This window comes from Cornus florida, unplaced genomic scaffold (assembly GCF_030987335.1).
Source record: "Cornus florida cultivar Cherokee Brave unplaced genomic scaffold, ASM3098733v1 CherokeeBrave_3.0.0_Hap2_Chr08, whole genome shotgun sequence".
Taxonomy (NCBI): Eukaryota; Viridiplantae; Streptophyta; class Magnoliopsida; order Cornales; family Cornaceae; genus Cornus; species Cornus florida.
This window is the reverse complement of record NW_026775578.1, coordinates 69,891,105-69,904,237: the sequence shown is the minus strand read 5'-3', so window position 1 is coordinate 69,904,237 and position 13,133 is coordinate 69,891,105. Positions and strand designations below refer to the sequence as shown.

At 35.8% G+C, this 13,133-nt stretch overlaps 1 long non-coding RNA gene across 11 annotated transcripts; it reads right to left on the bottom strand.

Annotated features, from left to right (window-relative positions):
- Positions 1-6,637: 6,637 nt before the first annotated feature.
- Positions 6,638-11,971, bottom strand: LOC132271970 (uncharacterized). Of its 11 annotated transcripts, none has more exons than XR_009469916.1 (5): positions 11,781-11,968; positions 10,587-10,911; positions 8,997-9,808; positions 8,764-8,855; positions 6,638-8,474 (listed from the first exon to the last, which is right to left on the bottom strand). It is a non-coding gene; the product is annotated as an uncharacterized LOC132271970 (long non-coding RNA). The 11 variants fall into 11 exon arrangements; XR_009469919.1 differs by having other exon boundaries at positions 8,764-8,832; positions 11,781-11,967; XR_009469917.1 differs by adding an exon at positions 10,040-10,183 and having other exon boundaries at positions 6,638-9,952; positions 11,781-11,971.
- Positions 11,972-13,133: the final 1,162 nt, after the last annotated feature.

The following is a 13,133-nucleotide window of genomic DNA, read 5'->3' as shown; positions in this document are numbered from 1 at the left end:
AATACTTCGGGGTTTTGTCGGGGACAACGCCGTGAACATTAAACTCCAAAGAGGACCTACCAAAATCCTAACTTGACCTCAAATCTGAACTAAAAAATTGGCCAAAAATGGGTTTTAATAAGGGGGAAAGATGCGCATAGTCAAGATAAACACAAAACACAAAGGCACTACGACTTTTTAACAAAGGAAAGGAGGTTTAATTGAGAGAAGAAGGGTGACAACTCCCTTTGGGCTGCCATGGATGCTTCTAGTCGTCCATGAAGAGAGGGGAAGATGACTTTTTAAATTTATAACCCCCTATTTATAAGAAAACCTTAAAAGTGCCCTGTTAGGTCTGGAAAAGTGGAATTTGAGCAGACGCGCTCAAACGGAAAAAATCCATGAACAAAAAAGAATTGAAATGAGAAAAGATGAAAAATAGAAGAAACAACGTTAAAAATCGAGTCCCGAGTAGAGAGATATGCCCCGAACAAGTTCGGCGGCAACTAGAGCCAAAAACCTTAAAACTGGGGAAAAATGATCAGAAGGCAATTCTAAGAGTACAAGACTCGACAAAAAGTGAAAATGAATCCCGTACGAGGATCCAGGCTTAAAACGAGGCATTTTTGCATTAACTTTCATTAATTACATAATAGCCCCTCTAAAAAGTGAAAACTACACTAATGACCCAGAATGAAAATATCTTCAAAAAAATTTTCTTAAAAACCCCTAAAATAAAATATCTTCAAAAGATATTTATGAAAAATACCCCACGAAAAGAAAAAAATTCTAAAAAAGTATGCATCCATGCCCCTATGGACACCAAAAGCAACCAGAGTACTTTACTGCAAAGTGAGTACACCAAAAGATATGTATTTCATAAAAACCACTTAGGATAAAGATACGTGAAGTTAAAAACCAACTTTGAGCACGAAAAGTGAGGTTGTGCCAAAAAGTGACAAACGGGGAAAAGACAAAATAAGGAAAAGGACGAAAAGTGAATAGTGTCGAAAAACAAAAAATGTAGAAATGACTCGGTCCTTAATGGAAGTTGTCAATCCAAATGAAAGAGTCTCAGAAACCATTTCCGAGCACTCGTGACGACACTAAGGGATGAGAAATCATACATAGAATAGAAAAGACAATGAAAAAAATTTATTCGTAAAATTTGAGGAAAAAGGAAAGGAAGGAAATGACCGGGTCGTTACAATCATGTCCTGGTGTGATATTATGTCTGCGTGCTTATGTTAACATGATTGTACGCGATGTATGTCGGCATACCTTACGCTTTCCATTCACGTGTATTGTCGTACCATGTACTTACGTGCTTCTTGATAACATGTTTTGATTTGATAACATGTCTGTTTGCTTATGTGGCAACTTGTTTAGAAGCTTACCTTGACTGTCTTAGTGCATGATAAATGCTTGTTTACCTTAGCATATTGTACCTACTTGTTATTTTAGCATATAATATATGCTTGTTTGCTTGAGTACATTGTATAAGCTGGTTCATCTTGACATGATTATGTGCAGCATATTGTCTTACTTTATGTTGTTCTCCTGTATACACTGACATGTTTTATGTGATCTTGTTACCTGTGTGAGTAGATAGCCCATTGCTATGTTGCATGCTAGCTATTTATTTTTATGTCTGGTTTTGACATTATCTCTTTAGGTCTATCGTATCCCTTGGGTGTATTCTTGTTTTACAAAGCTCCTCCTTGGATAGGAGAAATTCATTCTGTAAGGACCCATGATGGGAACCTGCTTGTCTGTTTTGTTGGTTGGATGTTTCGAGACCTTAGTCTAACGGTTGATGCGAGTAAGGCTTATAGAATCGCAGTCCTTGTCTGGTAGAGTGAGACGCGGGCCAAGGAGGCACTGTTTCATTTCTTTTTCCTTCATGGCTTCACGACGTGGTCGGGGAGTGTCAAGGGTGTTTTTCAGTGTAGGAGCTGCTGGCTCTACTTGCACTGAAGATCTAAGGCCTTAAGCGTAGCGGTGCCTATGACATTGTTGTTAGAGTTTTGGGATTAGCTCCCCAATACCTAGTTTCTGTAGTGCTTTTGGTAATGATCATTTTCAACGTTGATGTCTTCATATCAAAAGGTTTCTTTCTGGGTTGACTTGTTGGGGGCATGTTATGAACTAGTGCCTTATACTGTCAAGCTACCTTACAGACGAGTAAGTGTGGGCGGGTTCTGGTCGTTGTTCGTACTGCCTTGTTACTCTCTTCTTTTGTCGTGTTTCAACATTTCGTTGTCTTGGGATTCTCTCGGTGGTTGACGTTGAGTTAATGTGCCGATTCGTTTGAGGTGTTGTCTCGGTTCGTGGTTTCACGTTTCTTCAGTTGATCTTGAGACTTCTGGAGTTGTCCTTCGGTGCCTTTTAAGCTGTCCTTTGATTTGTTCTTTTGTTCGGTCCTTGTTCTGTTCTTTTTCAATATGTTCTTAATTTCGGGGATGAAATTCTTTTAAGGAAGGTAGGTTGTAATGACCTGGCCATTTTCCTTCCTTTTTTTTTTTCTCAAATTTTACGGATAAATTTTTTTCGTTTAATTTTCTTTTCTGAGTTATGTTTCTTGTCACTGGGTGTGGTCTCAAGTGCTTTGGAAATGGTTTTCAAGACTCTTTCATTTGGATTGACAACTTCCTTTAAGGGTCGAGTCATTTTCGCATTTTCACTTTTTGGACACTATTCACTTTTCGTCCTTTTCCCTGTTTTGTCTTTTCCCCATTTGTCACTTTTTTCACAACCTCACTTTTCATACTCGGAGTTGGATTTTGACTTCACATACCTTCATTCTAAGTGGTTTTCATGAAATACGTATCTTTACTTTTGTAGAAAAGTACTCTGGTTGCTCCTGGTGTCCATAGGGGTATGGATACATAGTTCTTCAGAAACTTTTTCTTTTCTTGGGGTGTTTTTCATAAATATCTTTTGAAGATATTTTATTTTAGGGGTTTTTAAGAAAATATTTTTGGAAGATATTTTCATTCTGGGTCATTAGTGCAGTTAACCTTTTTTGGAGGGGCCATTGTGCAATTAATGAAAGTTATTGCAAAAATACCTTGTTTTGAGCCTGGATCCTTATACGGGATTCATTTTCACTTTTCGTCGAGTCATGTACTCCTAGGATTTCCTCCCGATCGTTTTCCCCAGTTTTAAGGATTTTTGACCTCGGAGTATCTTTTGATGAAGATTACATGGCTTTAAAAAATATTTACATTTGAAATATAATAAAAAAAAAAATTAAATTACATCATTGAACTTTCAAATGGCTAAATCAATGCCTTAATTACATTCATCCAAAGATAAAATTACATTTAATTAACCTATAAGCTTCATCCGTGGCCAAACATACATCATCATCCATACACAATTATACATACATCATCATACATCAATATATATATATATATATATATATATATATGCACATATAAATTGGATCCATGAATGATGATTTTCATAAAAACATGAGCTCTAGTAATGAATCAAATCATGCTTTGATACCACTGTTGGAAATGTGCAAATTTTAAAAACTTTCTGAGGAATTTTCATACATAGATCTTGATTCATCACATAGAGACAAGTTTTATGCAAAAATAAAATATAATGTATCATTCAATTAATAGATTGAATACTTATACCAAGGTTTGAGTAAACTTTAGATCTCTCATCTAAAGTGAATGTTCTCACTTATTGCAAATCCCTTTACTAGATGTTTTCTCTTTGGATCTCCATCTTCTTGATAATGGTCTTGCCTTTAGAAATCACTCATAAGCCTCCATGAATGACCTTGGAAAATTAGGCTTGTGGGAGCATCCATTAGATGAAAAAGCAAACCCTAAAATCTAGAGAGAGAAAAAATATATTCCTTTTTCTTTTCCAAAAGTCTCTCCTAAAATATACATGAACCCATTTATATATAAGCAACATAAAAATAAGAAAATGAAACAATAAATCTTTTTTAATCTCTAATTCACATATCTCAAATCTAATAGGATTCCAATATCAAGTTGGGCTATGAGTGAGAATCATATTGGGCTTATTATTTTCTTGACTACAATGAATTAATAATTGATCCGGTCCATGGAACCAATTAAATAAATTAATTAATTAATTTCTACTCCACTAAAAGAAATTAATTGAATTTCAATTAAATAATAAATAACCTCTAAGACAATGTTGCACTTTGACCCCTCTATGCATAATTAGTTATTGGATAAATAAAGTCATTAATCCAATTACTTAATTAATATATTTATTTTGGTCCCTTTGATTATTTCTCGTTTGATTATAATAAAACATTTGTTTGACAAAAATAATTATTTAAATAAATAAATATAATAAATCATTTTGTCTAAAAACACACGAAGGCCTTCGAATTTACTTTGTGATCAACCATAATCAATATAAAATAAATACAATCAACAATGATGCAAATATTGAAAATATAACCCTCTAACTATTAATTACATAATTACCTAAAGTGTCGATCTAAGGATTTCGAAGATTCCAACGAGCAAATCAAAGTAATTACTAATTAATAAAAGAGTCTATACTTCTCTCATGCTTAAGAGTCAAATACCATGACAGTGATAGGGAACAATTGCATACAACGGCTCTCGCAATATATTTCAACCTAACGTGGATTCAGTTCAAGTCTTAATTAATTACGAGTCCATCCATAATTATCGACTATGAACAATTTATGATTGATTACTATTTATATTCATGTATTGATCGCCATCACATACTTATATAAATATCTCTTGTAATCAAGTGGACACTATCAATTCCATAATGAATCGAAACATAATACATTGACTTCACCAATTGTATAAAGCATAAATATTTCTGATACGTCAGGAACATATGTTACTTTAATCCAAATAGGAATTTGCTATGCCAGGGCATATAAATCCCAACACTAATAACTTGTTTTAACTTGTGAGATTTAAATATTTAGCATGAGTTATGTTTGTGGAACTCTTAATTGGCTGTATATATAAAATATCATCATGGTTAGGGTTCAGATTGTGTGGAGATAAATTATATAAGAAGCTTAAAATAATTGTAAGTTATTCCTGTGATTTAATAACATGATATTGTATGTTATTTACTGTTTTATATATATATATATATATATATATATATATATATATATATATATATATCTGTGTGTGTGTTTGGATTATTTGAGTAACATTGTCAGGATATGGTTCTATGTCATACCATTGTCAAGATATGGATGACATGTCATTGTTAGAATATGGCTATTATAATATATTTTTATATAATTTTTTAACCCATTGTTAGGATATAAGCATGGTTGTTGTTTGTATAACATTGTCAGGATATGGTTGGTTATATCAATAATGATATTATGTGTACCATGATATAAGTTTGAGGTCTTGTGATCAGTGGTTAGGACGGAGGCGTATATTGCTAGTTGAGATAGGTAGCTGGATTTAGGGATGTGAGTGCCTTAGTAAAAGGAGGAATCGTGACCACTTCTGTGTACGATTTGTATGAGATACTAACTACACGGTTGAGTCTTCCTTAGTCCAGTGAGAGTCTTTAGTGTATATATTTATGTACTTATCGACTATGTAACTAATACATGAGTTAGCTATAGATGTGTAGTTTTTTCAAGTCTCTGTTTGGATTGTCGTAGAAATGACTTGTTGTGGGTTTTGACCCACCATTGTTATATTTTTTCAGGTCCTTGTCAATATCAGGATTAGCAATTGCTCGTGCAGATCAGAGACTTGACTTCATCATTCTTCTGGTGTCATCGACGTAAGATTCCCCCTTTATGTTTATTTAATTCAGTTTTAGAAAATTATATTTTATTTCAGTTATGGGATTATTAGAGGTCCAGGATTCCCGAGTTATATTCTTTTGGAGAATTATTCTATTGGGATTTTAGTATTTATCTTTGAGGATTAATGGATTTTAATTAGAGCAGATTTATTATTTATTATTTCATCAACAATTATTTCTTTATTTATCTTTTTGAATTATGTGTTCGATTTAAAATATTAATTACTTAATACTTCCCTCGGTCTCGTACACAAACTTGATCTATCCGGGTTCCAGAATCGAGGGATATCATACCTAGGATACGCGGGTATAAGCCTTGAATACTTTTGGGATATGTCGGGGTTCATATTGTAATATTTAAAAAGTTGTAGGTTAAAAATGGAATTAAGTTATAATAAAAACAAAATTGCATTTAAAACACATAAGTTCATATTGTAATATTTAAAATTTTGTAGGTTAAAAGATAGAGGTCGAGTTATAGTGCAACAAATTGCATTTTAAATACCTAACTTATCCCCAGATTCGCGACAATATGCTTATTTGCTTATCTTCTTCTTCTTCTTCTTCTTTTTATTTTTTTTTTATTTTTTTATTTTTTTGCACTTTTTTACTTTTTTAAGATTTCAGGGTTGGGGATTTTCTTTTTCTGTATTTATAAATAGGTGAATTAGTGCATTTAGATTCACAATATTTGTATATAAAATATTAATATTTTTTTAAAAAAATTGACACATCCCACCGTACCGGTATCCCTCTATTTTTTTTTTTTTTTTTTAGATTTATCGTATCTCATGTCTGTATCGTACCCGTATCTGTGCTTCTTAGGTTGCCTAAAAACTGCATAAACAATAGAAGAAAAAGAAAAACAACCCAAACAACATTTGAATGCACAGACTATCTCTGTCATACCATACAAGCCAGCCATATTCCTAATTATTTGAAGATTATGGACCCTCAAAGGCCCCCAAAAAAAAAAAAAACTCAAATAGCAACATCCGCCTCCACAATGCAAAGAAATGATGATGGCATGGAACTAAGCACCAAATCGACATCTATATCAGCAGTCGATAAAGAAGCCAAAGCATGGGCAGCCATATTACCCTCCCTTCGCACATGAACAATGGAGAATGTATGAAAAGATTTAAGCTTTTGTTGCACAACAGCCATTAAAGAAGCTACCTCACCCCCGACAGAGCGAACTCCTGGCAAAGCCTCCACCACCACTTTAGCATCCGACTCAAAACAGACCGCCTGAAAATTAAAGACTTTAGCCCATTAAATAGCTCGACAAAAAGCAAAAGTCTCAGCCTCAAACATAGATGAGGAGGAATACGGCTTAAAGATCACAGCTTGGATAATAGAGCCATCTGACTTTCTATAAACCGCCCCTCCACCCCTTAACAAAGAAGATTTGGAAAAGCTGACATCCACGTTACATTTGATCATGTTCAGCAACGAACGACTCCAACTGTTGAGGACAAGATAGAATTCAACGGAGACATTAGCTGCTTACATTTTTGCTGCACTTTTAAAAAATTCCAAAAAACGAGCTGCAGCCAAATTAGCCACCAAAAGAGGATCCCACACTTCACTTGCAAAAACCAAATGATTTTTAGCCTTCCAAATCATCCAAATACAAAAAGAAGCCAACCCAATCATAACACATTTATTTTCCATTGAATGTAAAACATCACTCGAAATTCTATCCCACCATTCAACAAAATAAAGAGGAGAATGTTGAGAAAAATCCCAACGAAGTGGAGATAACTTCCATACTTGAACAGAGTGAGAACATCTAAAAAATAGATGAGCAATATCCTCAACCTCCAGCCCACACCTCGGAGACACCGGATCTTACAAGTAGTCTCGGTGGACTAACGTATACCCTGTTGGAATAGCTCCATAACAACATTTCCAAATAAAGTGTTTGATTTTAGAAGGTAAAGAAAAACTCCACAGCTTACTCCATAACTATCCCGACACCCGTGTTCCAACTGCTCATGTCCTCCTCTGCGGATTCTAGGAAGCAAGAGACACGGCTAACTGATATGCAGGTTTAGCACTAAACCTACCTGAAGCATTAACGTCCCAAATTTGAATATCCTCCAATGGCCATAACATAAAGAAATCTTTGATATGCGCTGAATTTCCATGGACGAAAATAATTGTCGCAATACATCCATGCGGCACGCATTACAATTACTGTCAATAAGCTCATCAACCCAAGAAAAACCCGACTCAGCCACCCTCGGCCCCAAAGGCAGTGATAGACCTGAGATCCATTTATCTTTCCAAATGTGGATAGATTTTCATTACCCACCACCGAACGCAAACCATGCCGTAACAATTCCTGCGCCGACAAAATACTACGCCAAGCCCAGGATGGATTGTAAGTCTCGCATCAACAAATGAACACGATGAAAAGTATTTCACTTTAAATAAATGATAAACCACCCCTTGCTTAGACACTTGAAATTTTCAAGCATGCTTAGCCAATAAAGCCAAATTAAAAGCTTCAATGTCACAAAACCCCAACCTACCATCCTTTTTAATTTGGCACGAGATCCCGAGGAGCCCAATGAATGGAGTTGCATTTACCAAACTTCAGCCACCAGAAAGAGCGCACCTGCTTCAATAACTCAAAACACAACCCACGAGGTAACCTGAAAGCAGACATAACAAATGTTGGTAGAGCATTCAACACTGCCTTAATTAAAACTTCCTTACCCGCATCTGAGAGAACATGTTGCTGCCAAGATGCTAAACGATCTTGCATATGTTGGAACAAGAACTTGAACACATCATATTTAGACCGACCAATTATCGGTGGCATCCCTAGATATTTTGTTTGAAACCCATCCTCTGACAGACCCAACAACTGACTCAAGGTACGCCTTAATTGCATAGGAGCATTCTTAGAGGAAAAAAAATGGCAGATTTTTCAAAATTCACCTTTTATCCGAAAGTCATCTCATAAGCAGAAAGAATATGCTTAAGCGAGCCAATCTCCATTTCAGAAGCCTGGAAAAATACAATAGAGTCATCTGCAAAAAACAGATGAAAAATAGATGGAGCACCTCAACAAATCCGCACCCCAGACAGTATCTTAGCCTGTTGGGCTTGCTAGAGGGCCAAAGAAAGCACCTCGGCACAAAGGATAAAGAGATACGGCAATAAAGGGTTACCTTGGCCCAAGCCACGCGATGGCTGGAAGAAACCCACTGAACTGCCATTGATCACCAGAGAATATGAAACCGTTGGGAGACACGAGGACAACATAAAGAGACTTGAAAAGTTCAAATACACAAAGAGACTTGAAAAGTTCAGCTCAAAAACATATAAATATTTGATACATAAAAATATTTGATAAGTTCAGCTCAAAAACATATAAATATTTGATAAGTTTAGAAACATAATAACAAAATAAAACAAGAAAATATAAGACCTATTTAATTAGAGAGCTGAAGAATCGACCATTATGCTCTTGGGTGAGAGTGACAACACCTTCAATGTCGGACTAGCCCATAATTACTGCCACTACTTTCTTGGTGGAGGCGGAGGTGAGGACCAACAGTTGACAACTTTTGCTTCTTAAAAGCATTCTTCGGAACTGCACTGGGTTTCACACCCTCAAGAAGTAACTTCTCAAAACTGCCAAGATCTTTCAACCACATAGACTTCGGAGTTTCATCTTTCAAATCATTAACATGATTTTTAAGCACATCTCTTGTATAACATAGCTCCTTATACCCATCGTTAGAAAAGCTCAGAAGTGGCATTCTGAGTATGTATTCATAATCTTCTTCAGGAACTGCTGCTTCAGGAGTATTTGTTATCTTCCCCAAAGTCATAAAGTTTTTTTGCTTTCAACAGCATTACCAGACTATCAATGTTCCCCTGGAAAAAACTGATCTTCCCTTCTAGAACTTCAGTTACATACTTAACTTTGTTTTCCCAGTTTCAACAATTCCATTTCAAGATTGCATAACACATACTTCTGCATAAAATTATTTTCTAGTTAGCAGCCATGTCCATAAAGTAAACAAGAAATTCAAATGTCAAAAATTTAATTTCATTTTTAAACCACTTTCCTTCCTTTCCTCATAGAATTCAATTCTTATAGGAATGAATTCCTCAAGAACTGCAGAAGAAAAGAAATGAATTTACTATAAAGCAAAGTTATAATATAAAGGATAAACTAAATTAGCCTATGGTATTAATTTCATACTTTGTATAGGGGTGTCATATTTCTTAATCATGCCTTCTCGGTTGAACAGGCGCATGTTACTTGCCTTGATCGTAGTAGTAAGCTTAAATTTCTTAAGCAAACCCTCATGCTTGGCCATGCTCAAGTTCTCCGCAGGTAAGATGACTTCAAAATTTACAGTTGTGTCATCAGCATTGCGCTTTATGTAATCCAATAACATGAAAACTTTGCTATAATTATTCCGATTTCCAGTATGCTTTTTGTTTATATTACTGAGCCTCTTAGCACATGATAATTCAAGGTGTTCAGGTTCCAATATTGGTCTCTCTTCAGGGGAAAAAGAGAGAGAGAAAGTTGGAGTGAGACTGAGAGATAGATAGAGAGAGAGAGAGAGAGAGAGAGAGAGTTGGGAGTGTTTGTACCAAGAATAAGAAAATAAAATAACAGAGCCTTGTATCTGTTCCTCCCACATGATAATTCAAGGTGTCAACTTCCTATTGGGAGGTTTGTGTGTGTGATACTGTGTGAGTTGTAGTTTTGATACCAGCAATAAAGAATAAAGCAATACCTTGATGAATGGATCATTCCCTGTCGTCATCGATCACAGAAAGTCTATATAATCTTGACACGATACTCCAATAGGTAGCTCTGTAATCCTTAGTGTAATTGCATCGACTTCCTCTATTAGTCCTTCAATAGTGTAGCCATCTGCTGCAGCTTTCTTAATATTTCCTCTAAATCCTTTGTACTAGGGCTGCATTGGTTTATCATTTAGTAAACACCTCAAATTTGAAACAATGTCCATCGGATTATATTTTGGGATATAAGATCGATCTTCGATCAGTATGACTTCAGTTCCATTGATTAGAACCATTGGTATAATTGGCATGTACCTGAATTATAAAACAGATTAGCTTGAATTAAATTTTCATTATGTGAAAATTAAATAATGAACCAATACCAAATTATTTTCATATATAAGATTGATTGATAAACACCTTCTTTTTGTCTATGAAATTTATTGAAGGAATGAATGAACAAATTTTCATTATATGATAATTAAACACTGAACCAATACCAAATTACCCCTTCCAAAGTAAAGAAGATTAAAAATCTAGAATGTTTATAAACCGTATGTATGCATACAGAAATCATATATCACAATTTGAAACCAACAATCAATAACACATTGTCAACAAGAAATGAGAGACAAAATAGATTCTAAAGTCAGAGAAGAAGCTAGATTTGCCATACGAGGAACATCTCTTTCCAAGTCTTGTACAAGAAAAACGCAGGTAAGATCCCTACAAGGTGTTACTTCTTCAAGACAAGTGAGGAATCTGTTTTTGGATGGCTAAGATTACAAATTAAGCACAATGACTCTCATTCTTTGAAGGTTAGATAGAGATGTTGCTTTAAGAGAAAATTAGGGATTGTGTGATGGAGAAAAAGACAAAGAAAAGGAGAGAGAATAAGCAAACAGAATACTTGGTTTCAAACGGAAGTTACAGCGATTAACAGACTAGATATTTCCACCGAAGAAATTTCGATCGATCTACTCGGCGTCGATAGGATGCTCCATAACACTCGAATTCGGACTTCAAGAACCAAAGTTGTTTCAGAAATCAATGTGCCTATCCAGAATTCTCTAAAAATTCAATCGTGCCAGAACACAAAAAGTAGTGAACCGTGAAAATATGAGAGAGAGAGCGAGAAAGACGAGAGAGAAATTCGTAAACTGAAGAGAGATACATACACTAACCTACTTAGAAATCAACTACTTGCAATCGTAAAGGAAGGAGTTGTCCACGCTTTGGTTGCGGTGTGGTCTGAGATCTGCGTCGTCGTCGTCGCCGCAATCTTCAGATTAGGTCATGTGAACGAGGAAGAGAGAGATTAGCGTGTGAAATGCGCTAGCAATACGTTACCACTTTATACTCCATATGTAGTAGGGAGAATTTCATTATTCAACCAAGTAATTGAATACATATTTTTATATTTCTCCCTCCGAGTCCTAATAAATATGTTTTCGACCTCGATTTAAATAATAAGGTTAATTACAATGACACCCTGAAGTTTGTCATAATGACAGTCATATATAAGTTTGGCCTTTTTTGAACAATGACACCCCTTGTCAAAATTTTGATCAATTTTTATCCAAACAGGCCCTTAAATGATTTGAAAAGACGAAATTACCCATCAGTATTTAATTGATTTTAATGACAAAATATCATAATTTTTAAAAGACGCATTTGCTTTTCTATCAAGATCTCACCTAACCCTAAACAAGTGGCATGTTTGTTCATTCAACACCCTCTCTAACTTCTAGAATGAAGAAGAATATTCTATCATCGATACAAATCGTGATCCGAAGATAACGCAGATGCTCGCCGCGGACAACACACTAGTCGAACAAATTCGAAGCTCGGAGCGTGTAATCCAACGCCTTGCTCAGGCCATCGATCACTGGCGGCAATTATATTCCTGGCAAGAACTCCTTGTTGAACGGCCCAAACAGATCATCCGCCTTCTGCGGCGACGGTGCCACTGTCGCCTCCGCTGTTGGTATTCCGCCATATCGCTTCTGCTGAACAGAGATCGGCATCCTCGATGATGAAGATATTAAGCCCATATCTGATTTTGCATCATCACCAAATCCATTTGCGTTTTTGTCGGAAGGCTCGATTCACTTACATCATACCCGGTTTGAAATATAGACCCGAAACTAAAAGGGGAGAACCCGCACTCTCCAATCTCTTCAATGGCTGCTGATTTAAGTACATCTCCTTCGTCAATGGAGTTCCAGTGGATATATATATATGGCCTTGTCAGTTCGACCCGAGAGGAGGCTGGCAATGGTGGCGCATTTGTTGCCAAACGGGGCGATGGTTTCCATTAAAACTAGTTTGGAAAAACAAAATGTGATTAATTTGGGGATGGTTTGGGTAGTGTAGGAATGGATTGGATTGCAATTGTATGAATGTATGTGTGTGTGTGTGTGTGTGTGTGTGTGTGTGTGTGTGTGTGTGTAAAAGAAAGAGGTTGAAGAGAGGAAAGATGAGGCGGTGGTGATGGCGGCGATGGCTCTGTGGGTAGGTGGTTGATATGCAGAATG